This window comes from Theropithecus gelada, chromosome X (assembly GCF_003255815.1).
Source record: "Theropithecus gelada isolate Dixy chromosome X, Tgel_1.0, whole genome shotgun sequence".
In the NCBI taxonomy this organism is placed as follows: domain Eukaryota; kingdom Metazoa; phylum Chordata; class Mammalia; order Primates; family Cercopithecidae; genus Theropithecus; species Theropithecus gelada.
In genome coordinates, this window is record NC_037689.1 from 129,342,706 (window position 1) to 129,353,125 (window position 10,420).

The window sequence follows — 10,420 nt, forward strand, 5'->3', positions numbered from 1 at the left end:
TTTTTTGAGACGGAGTCTCGCTCTGTCACCCAGGCTGGAGTGCAGTGGTGCAATCTCAGCTCACTGCAAGCTCTGCCTCCTGGGTTCACGCCATTCTCCTGCCTCAGCCTCCCGAGTAGCTGGGACTACAGGTGCCCGCCACCACGCCTGGCTAATTTTTTGTATTTTTAGTAGAGACGGGATTTCACCGTGTTAGCCAGGATGGTCTACATCTCCTGACCTCATGATCCACCCGTCTTGGCCTCTCAACCTTGCTGGGATTAAGGCGTGAGCCACCTCGCCCGGCTTTTACGTTTTAGTGCTTTTAACTTCAAAGCGCATTTTTCTGATATTAATATTGGTACTGCTACTTTCGTTTTGTGTGATACTTGTTTGCCCCAACCTTAATTTTCAAAACTTCCTATAATTCTTGGCTTTAAGTGACTTAATTTTTAAAAGTACTGCATAGGGTTCTTTTTGTTGCTGTTTTGTGTTTTGTATTTTAGCCCGATATAATGACTTCTGTCTTTTGAGGAGATAATTGTGTCCACTCACATTTACTCTAATGAAGAAAACATTTAACTTTATTCCTGCCTTCCTACCTTATGTTTATTATTTCTTTTTCCAGTTCTTGTTTTTGATGTTTAAGTTGCTGATTATATCTTTTTACCAATTGTTAATTTCCATTCATAGTTACCTTCATTTCTCCATGTCCACAAACAGCCACATATTTTTCTAATGTTGTCCGAAACAAAGTCCCTCAAAGCACACTATTTCTTAGGTCAAGGTACTTGATTTCTTCCTCAAAACTAACCCAAGATGTTGTGTCCATTAACATATGTATTCCAATTCATCCTTTTATATTTTTCCTACTTAAAAGATTTGTTAAAATTCTTTAACATTTTATTGTGTACTCTTAGTGTTATTTCCTTTGCAATATAGTCCCTCAATTATGACCATTTAGAGTGCTTATGTTCTTCATTTATAGAGTATAAGGTCTTTATTCCTGCTTCTCCTTCTTCATCCACTTCAGTTCTCTTTTCTGGAATATTCACTTGGCTAGATTTTTTTTTCTTTTTTTTGAGGCGGAGTGTTGTTTTGTATCCCAGGCTGGAGTGCAATGGCGAGATCTCGGCTCACTGCCACCTCCGCCTCCCAGGTTCACGCCATTCTCCTGCCTCAGCCTCCCAAGTAGCTGGGATTACAGGCGCCCGCCACCACGCCCGGCTAATTTTTTGTATTTTTAGTAGAGACGGGGTTTCACCGTATTAGCCAGGATAGTCTTGATCTCCTGACCATCTGCCCGCCTCATCCTCCCAAAGTGCTGGGATTACAGGCGTGAACCACCATGCCCAGCAAGGTGACTTTTTAATAATTCTAGTATTTTACCAACATATGCTTAGTGCATATCTTTATTCCATTCTGTACCATAGTGAGGCTCTACAATCTGGGCCTTCTTCAATTGTGGGAAGTTTTCTTCTACTTGTTACCTTAAATTTTGCCTTGTTTATTCTGTTTTTTCCCAATTGTAACATCTTTTAGTAATATGTTAAAACCTTAGATTTTTAAGGGTATTAACTTTTCCTTATTTTTCCCATTGCTTTATTTTTTCCTTTGTTTTGAGATATTTTATGCAGTTGATCGTTCTAGCCTCTCATTCAATGTCAATTGATCTCCCTTTCAAAACTTTTCCTAATGGTTTAGCATTTTCCTAAATAAACGCTTTTGGGAGGCATCTGAATTTTAACAATTTCATTTTTTTTTTTTAATTCAAGTTGTCATTTTTCCATCTAGCTACTGTATTTGCTGAGTCAAAGGTTGGCTTGTTCAGAGGCTGTTAGGGGGCCATCTAAGGTTGCTTATGCCGCTTAAGTGGGCTACAATTTATTTATTTATTTATTTATTTATTTATTTTTTGAGACAGAGTCTCACTCTGTCCCCCAGGCTGGAATGCAGTGGCCGGATCTCAGCTCACTGCAAGCTCCACCTCCCGGGTTTACCCCATTCTCCTGCCTCAGCCTCCCGGGTAGCTGGGACTACAGGCGCCTGGCACCTTGCCCAGCTATTTTTTTGTATTTTTTAGTAGAGATGGGGTTTCACCGTGTTAGCCAGGATGGTCTCAATCTCCTGACCTCGTGATCCACCCGTCTCGGCCTCCCAAAGTGCTGGGATTACAGGCTTGAGCCACCGCGCCCGGCCTACGATTTATTTTGTTGGAGTTACTAAGTAAAAAGTAGCTGAAATTCCACAAGTGGTAGAGAATAAAGTGTTCTTTACTCCTGTAAGCTACTGGAATACCACCATCAAGGACAATAACTAACAAATATCGAATACTTAACCACGTTATCAGGGAATATTCTAAGGATCTGAATACTGAATACAAATTCATATATTTATTCTTCACGACATCCTTCTAATGTAAGTAGTATGATTCTAGCCACTTAATTAACGAGGACAGATAGCAAAGAAAGTTTTATTATTATTATTTTTTTGAAATGCAGTCTCGCTCTGTTGCCCAGGCTGGAGTGCAATGGTGTGGTCTCTGCTCACTGCAACCTCTGCCTCCTGGGTTCAAGCAATTCTCCTTCCTTAGCCTCCTGGGTAGCTGAGATTACAGGCACCTGCCACCATGCCCAGCTAATTTTCTTTTGTGTTTTTAGTAGAGACGGGGTTTCACCATGTTGGCCAGGCTGGTCTCGAACTCCTGACCTTGTGACCGCCTGCCTCAGCCTCCCAAAGTGCTGGGATTACAGGCGTGAGCCACCGTACCCGGCCGCAAAGAAAGTTTAAATACTTTAGGCAAAGTCACAGAAGAACAGTTAGAAAAAAATTTTATAATTGGATTAGTCAGGCTTCAGAATTCACATTCTTAAGATCTAGGTTAGGCAAACTGTCAGCTCACTTCTGAGGCACTTTGAGGAAGCCTCCCAACTTTTATTGGTTTTCTTGTATTCTGCAAGTCTCAGGTGCAGGGAGGACTCAGGTAACAAATTCAGTTCTATCTTGTGTTCTTGGCATAGGGGAACAACTGGCAAAAATAAGTCTGACTCAGTTGACCTTCCAGTTATTATTAGTCCACCTGTTTCTCAGGTCAAGCCCTTCCCACAGTCTGTTACTTTTCATTGCAAGCTTTAAAATTTTTGGCCGGGAGCGGTGGCTCCCGCCTGTAATCCCAGGACTTTGGGAGGCCGAGGCAGGAGGATCACGAGGTCAAGAGATCAAGATCATCCTGGCTAACATGGTGAAACCCCTTCTCTACTAAAACAAATACAAAAATTAGCTGGGCTTGGGGTCGCGCGCTTATAGTCCCAGCTACTCAGGAGGCTGAGGCAGAAGAATTGCTTGAACCCGGGAGACGGAGGTTGCAGTGAGCCAAGATAGTGCCCCTGCACTCCAGCCTGGTGAGCAGCCCAAGGGAGAAATTCCCATAAAGGCCCCACTTATCCTCAGCTACCTGCAGGCCCAAGGACTCCCTTGGCTCGGAAGAAAAAGATAAATTACAGTTGGGAATGTAGAAATACACAGTCACATTCAGGTTCCAATGTTATAATTTTAAAAAACGCTGACATTGTTTAACTATATTTATGGGTATATGCGTATATGGGTATTTGTTATGGCTGTTTGCCAAATATTTCCATTACTCCTCCAGGATACTGTTAAGACAGTGGTATTTGGCTAAAGGATGGAGTCAAACCCATAGATCTGATTAAATAAATACCTAACTTACCCCTGCAATCCTGCCAGAACCCTTTATAGGAGAATGTAACCAGGACCTGTAGAGCAAGACAGCCAGATTACATAGTCCATACAGATTAGCCATTTGATACACAGAGAAGTAGAGAAAAATGAAGAGTGGATTAAAGAGGAGAAAATAGAAATATCAGGGAAAAACATCCAATATACGCTATTACGCAATTTGTGTTTAAAGAAAAAATACATACAGATTATAGTAATATGATAGGTCATTTTGTGTTCACTTATCTGAATTCCATATTTTCTAAATATTCTGTATTGAAAGAGTCTATTTCTCTTAATTTTAAATATTTCTATTTCTTATAAATAAATAGCTATTCTCATATTTTTAAATCGTACTTTTGGATAACTAAAGTCCAACTGTCAAAATGCTCATAATATAGCCAAGAGAAAAAGTATAAAAGAAAAAATATGCAGGACAAGGCCCAATTTTTGTAAGCATGTATATGTATATACAAATTAAAATTTATTGGCCAGGCGCACTGGCTCACACCTGTAATCCCAGCACTTTGGGAGGCCAAGGCGGGCCAATCACCTGAGGTCAGGAGTTCGAGACCAGCCTGGCCAGCATGGCGAAACCCCGTCTCTACTAAAAATATAAAAATTAGCTGGTCATGGTGGTGCACGCCTGTAATCCCAGCTACTTGGGAGGCTGAGGCAGGAGAATCGCTTGAATCCAGGAAGCAGAGGTTGCAGTGAGCTGAGATTGTGTCACTGCTCTCTAGCCTGGGTGACAGAGCAAGGCTCTGTCTCAAAAAAAGAAAAAAAATGTATTTAGGTAAATAAAGCATAAAGATGTGATCACTGTTTGTCTCAAGACTGTGGAATTATAAATAGGGTGAACATTCCTTTCAGTTTGCCTTAGGAAGTCACAGTTCACACAGTTGTCCAACTTGGACAATAAATTATATAATTACCTAAGAAGGATACACAATGTATATTCTCTACCTAAGTGCCCAATTAATTATTTAAAATGTGTTGTTTCTTTATTCATTCAAAGCATCATCTATGTGCAAATTAAAACATGAATATATATGAGGCATAAAAATGTAAAAGTGTAAGAAAAGGTCATATGGTAAAATTGATAATGTTGTTTTAACATATTAGTTTAAAACCTATGGAAGAGCTTAACTCTAATGTCCTTAAATTATAATAGCTAAATATTAGTATTTATTTTGAACATCAAGTTTGAGCAACTGAAATATTTATTAGTGAGTTCTCCATCTGGAAAGACATTTAAAAAGAAGGATGCCATTTTGGTTACTTTCTAAACTATGTGAGCCAGAAAATGGAGTACACCATAAGAGCTTGGGAAATGAGCCAGGTCAAAGACCACAACGTCTGATGGAGACAGATAGCCTCGTACAAGCTTTGGAGTTCCAGCAATTTCTTTTCCTCATGCACGGACTCCTTGGGACTTGAACCTTGTATCAGAAAACTTGAAAATGGGGAAAATTGTACATATCTAATGGTGACTGATGAGGAGATCTGTGAAGCTGTGGTAGAGGAAACTGAATTACTGAAAAGAAAAGATGCCTGATGAGATTGTGTGGTTTTAGGCTTCAGTTTGATTGTATATAGAAACCAAAAGCAAAAGCGCAGCAATGTGAGCAAGTTTCTTCAAACTGGGTAAGACACAAGGCAACCATATTTCCTGGTAGCTTTGCCTTTTAGTGGTGATTTTTTTTCAGATGGAATGGGCGGGAGAAGAGGGCCTGGGGGCAGGGTTAGTTGGCTTTCCTGAGCTCATACTGCCATCGCGAGGAAGTAGTTTGACAAAAGCAAAAGCTTTGGATTTGAACTTCCCTCCCATCTAGCAGTTAAGAAAGATTTAGCAAATTCAAAGGTTCAATAGGGCCTGACCCCAAGATGGGCCTTCTCCACTTCAACTCTTAGGCTTTCCAGGAGCTCAATCTGGACAAAGGCAAAATCTCAATGAAGAAGCTGCTGAGTAAGGTGCCAGGACTGATGCAGGGTTTGGTTTCTTCTCACTGTGGGCAGGACTATAGAAAAATTAGTCTACACACAGCTTCTGGGCATTGATCTTCTGGCCCTGCCCCTTAGACCATGAGATAGTTGGGCTGGCACAAGATATCCCTGTACTTTGGAGTATGGGCCCCAATGTCAGCAACGTTAGAATGTGGGGAGGGGAAAATGAATCTCATTTGAGGTGGCATCTAACAGCCGCTGGAGGTCTCAGGGACACCAAAAGTCTGGTGCCTCTGTTGCCTAGAGCAAGAGGGATCTGAGGAAAAGGAGCATGTGTCACTGTGCCAAGTCAATAAATTCCAGAACATCGATAGGAGTGCAGATATACACAACCAGAAGGCCTGGAAGTGTTCTCTGAGCCCAGGAGGTAACAGCTATAGTGGCTTTGCAGCATTTTGTCTAGGGTCCAGTGTGAAGGCATACCCACGTGGAGGGATCCGCTCTCATTTCAGTTCTCTTAATGGGACAGAAATGGGTTCTTTAGCTTTCTTCTAACGAAGATGAGGCCTTTAAGGCTCAGGATCTAACTGTTCATTAAGATTAGCAAGTAGTGTTCTCTGTGCCTGTTCCTTAGCCTTTTTCTGATGAAGATTCCTTGTAGGCCTGACAAGATATCCTTCTTCAGGGAGCTGAGTACATCAGGAGCCCCAGAAAACTTGCCTCTTTAGTGCCACGCTTTCATACCAGAGATGATCTCTGTACATGATCCTTTTGAGAAAATGCTGAGCAGTCCATGAAAACAAGCATGAGTATTTTGATCTTCTTTCTTCTGCTCTCTTCTAAATCTATTCCATTTGAATATTTGCATGAGTACATGTATATGTGAGCACTCATGGGTTTGTTGGTATGACTTTAGGCTTCCACATAGTTTGCAAATCTCCTTGGGTTTTGAAATTTTTCCTTTTATCACACTTCTCCTTTTTATTATAAGGCCACCTCATGGGTCACTAAATATCCTTCGGATTATTGGATTTTGTGTTACTTATAAATTTGCCCAAAGATTTTTGTTTTCTTCACTATAAAAAGTGGTCTTTTTTATTTCCATATGTAAACAGAGCAATGTATAATTTTCAGAGAAACTGATTCTTACACTGAAGGCTATTTTAAAACCTGAAGGGTATACCTTTCTTTCTTTCTTTCTTTCTTTTTTTAGACAGTCTCACTCTATCGCCCAGGCCACATTGCAGTGACGCGATCTCGGCTCACTGCAAGCTCCGCCTCCCGGGTTCAGGCGATTCTTCAGCCTCAGCCTCCCGAGTAGCTGGGATACAGGTGCCTGCCACCACGCCCGGCTAATTTTTTGTATTTTCAGTAGAGACGGAGTTTCACCATGTTAGTCAGGATGGTCTCGATCTCCTGACCTCGTGATCCACCTGCCTCGGCCTCCCAAAGTGCTGGGATTACAGGCGTGAGCCACCGCCCCCAGCCTACCTTTGTTTCTTGATTTCGAATGTAAACCTTGCTTGTTACTATTTCAAGCATGGAGACATGTATGACGTTAATACTTGAGGGCATGGCCTTAAAATAATTACTCCAGGAGGGTAGACACAATGAGTATCTTCGTCAGAAGGCTCTGCAAATTCATTCTTTAGAATTCATATATATGCACTCAACTGAGGACAGTAGTCACACATGGAATAAGCAGAGAGAGATAGACTTTATTGTTTTTCTTTCTTTTTTTTTTTTTTTTGAGACGGAGTCTTGCTCTGTCGCCCAGGCTGGAGTGCAGTGGCACTATCTCGGCTCACTGCAAGCTCCGCCTCCCTGGTTCACGCCATTCTTCTGCCTCAGCCGCCTGAGTAGCTGGGACTACAGGCGCCCACCACCACGCCCAGTTAATTTTTTGTATTTTTAGTAGAGACAAGGTTTCACCATGTTAGCCAGGATGGTCTCTATCACCTGACCTCATGATCCACTCGCCTCGGCCTTTCAAAGTGCTGGGATTACAGGTGTGAGCCACCGCACCTGGCCTGTTTTCTTATATTAGTAAACTAGGATGGTTTGATCCCAAAGAGTCAATAATTTGCTTTAACCCCTAATCAAAGAGGTGGAATATCTTTACTCATGTGGACACTGAGCATGGAATTCATTCTTTTCCAAGAACTTAAGAGGACCACCTGGTACAGCTGAAACATGTGGAGTCAATCTACTAGAGAATAGACCCTTTGCTCCTCCCCACTGTCTGACATTGCAAAGGAAAGCTGAATGAACCTACTCATCTCTATACTCCTGTCTCCTATGGGAATGTGACCTTGACTCTGGAGAAAGAGTGTGCTCATGTGAAAGGTTAAGTGATACACATATATTGCCCACCAAATTGTAAAACCAATTGACAATGCTTCCCACCTCACGGGAACTTGTCCGATTCTACAAATGTTCACACAAAGTAGGTGTTTTCAGTGGTTTCATGTTCAGTAGCTTGCTCAGGGATATTTTGAAGAGGTGGGGAATGTTTGAGACTTTGTCAAATTGTAATTTACTTGAGTATTGGTGAATTTGAGAACCTCTGCTGTTGTGGGAAGTCAGGGATCCCAAACAGAGGGACCAGCTGAAGTCATGTCGGAAGAACACAAATTGTGAAGATTTCATGGACATTTATTAGTTCCCCAAATTAATACTTTTATAATTTCTTACACCTGTCTTTACTGCAATCTCTGAACATAAATTGTTAGGATTTCATGGACATTTATCACTTCCCCAGTCAATACTCTTGTGATTTCCTATGCCTGTCTTTAATCTCTTAATCCCATCATCTTCATAAGCTGAGGATGAATGTTGCCTCAGGACCCTGTGATGATTGTGTTAACTGCACAAATTGTTTAAACGATATGAAATCTGGGCACCTTGAAAAAAGAACAGGATAACAGCGATGTTCAGGGAACAAGGGAGATAACTATTAGGTCTGGCTGCCTAAGAGCCAGGTGGAACAGAGCCATATTTCTCTTCTTTCAAAAGCAAATAGGAGAAATATCACTGAATTCTTTTTCTCAGCAAGGAACATCTCTGAGAAAGAGAATGTGTTCCCAAGGGGAGGTCTCTAAAATGGCCGCTTTGGGAACGTCTGTCTTTAATGGTTGTAGATAAGGGAGGAAATAAGCCCCGTTCTCCCGTAGCACTCCCAGGCTTATTAGGATGAGGAAATTCCCGCCTAATAAGTTTTGGTCAGACTGGTTGTCTGCTCTCAAACCGTGTCTCCTGATAAGATGTTATCATGACAATGCATGCCAGAAACTTCATTAGCAATTTTAATTTCGCTCCATCCTGTGATCTCGCCCTGCCTCCATTTGCCTTGTGATATTTTATTCCCTTGTGAAGCATGTGATCTCTGTGACCCACACCCTATTCGTACACTCCCTCCCCTTTTGAAAATCACTAATAAAAACTTGCTGGTTTTGCGGCTTGGTGGGCATCATGGAACCTACTGACATGTGATATCTCCCCCGGACACCCAGCTTTAACATTTCTCTCTTTTATACTCTTTCCCTTTATTTCTCAGACCGGCCAACACTTAGGGAAATAGAAAAGAAGCTACGTTAAATATCGGGGGCTGGTTTCTTGTTCCGTGGTCTTTTTCTTCTGGGAAGTTTGTGCCTGGTTCCTTTTCTCTTTCCTTGCTGAATTGTTTCTCTTTAACTTTTCATCTTGGAATAGCTAATGATCTGTAATGGATGCCAATGGTTGAAAGGCAGTAAACACGGACAAATAATTGCTTGTGGTTTCCTGTTTTTGCTGTTATTTTTATTATGCCTGAAACAATGAAATTGTTTCCATCTGCAATCAGGCCTGTTAGCCTGTATTAAGTATAGCCAGGTGAGGTGAATACAACATTCTTGAGCCTGAGGAATTCCTGAGCTGAGGCCACTGCTAGTGTCATCCACAATTCTGTCTCCTCACATTTGTCTACCCTACTTCAAGCATAGGACCTAGTCAAAATGCAGCTCCAAGGCAGGCATGCTAATCCATCTAGTTCAGGTTTTCTCTTTCAGTCTGTTTTAACTGAGATAATGTCAGAAGATCAGCAATGAACTTTCACCTTCACAAGACATCTGGGATCACTGAGGGATGCTTTGTCACATGTCTCCAAGACACTCCTGAGAGTTATTCACCCTTCTTGTCAATTATCTATTGCCTCTCAACTTTGAATGCATTCTTCAATATATGCTCTACAATAAATAGTGGGAATTTCCCCCCTGCACTCTGAGCTCCCGCACTACTGCCAAATGGGGCTCATATCCCAGGCCCCAGTGTGCTAGAGGACTGTGTCCCAGACTGTCTGCCTCTACAACAAGGAGCAGGAGCAGGAGACAAATGATCAGAAGCCCTGCACTTAGCAGTGAACTGCTTCTTCTAGTTCTTCCTGTACTGGGAGGACACAAAAGCTCCACCTCCAGGACTTCCTGTGCATGAATTTCCTGCCTGCCCCTTGGTCAGTTCTGGCCGCTTCTACAACTATATCATGCCTTTGTCCACAGATCCTAGAAGGCCTGAGAGATGAAGGCAAGGACATCACGCTTGAGGCCAGAAGCCTTTCCAACTTCCCCACAGGTCCAACCTTCCTCGACATACTAGTTTTTTGGGAGGAATTGTTCATGACTTGGATTTTCATCAACTGATTTCCTCACGATGGCAGTAGTGCTCCAGAAATGTCAACTGTCCCCAGGGCCTCTTCTCCCGCCCATCCAGTGTGAAAAAACGCCAA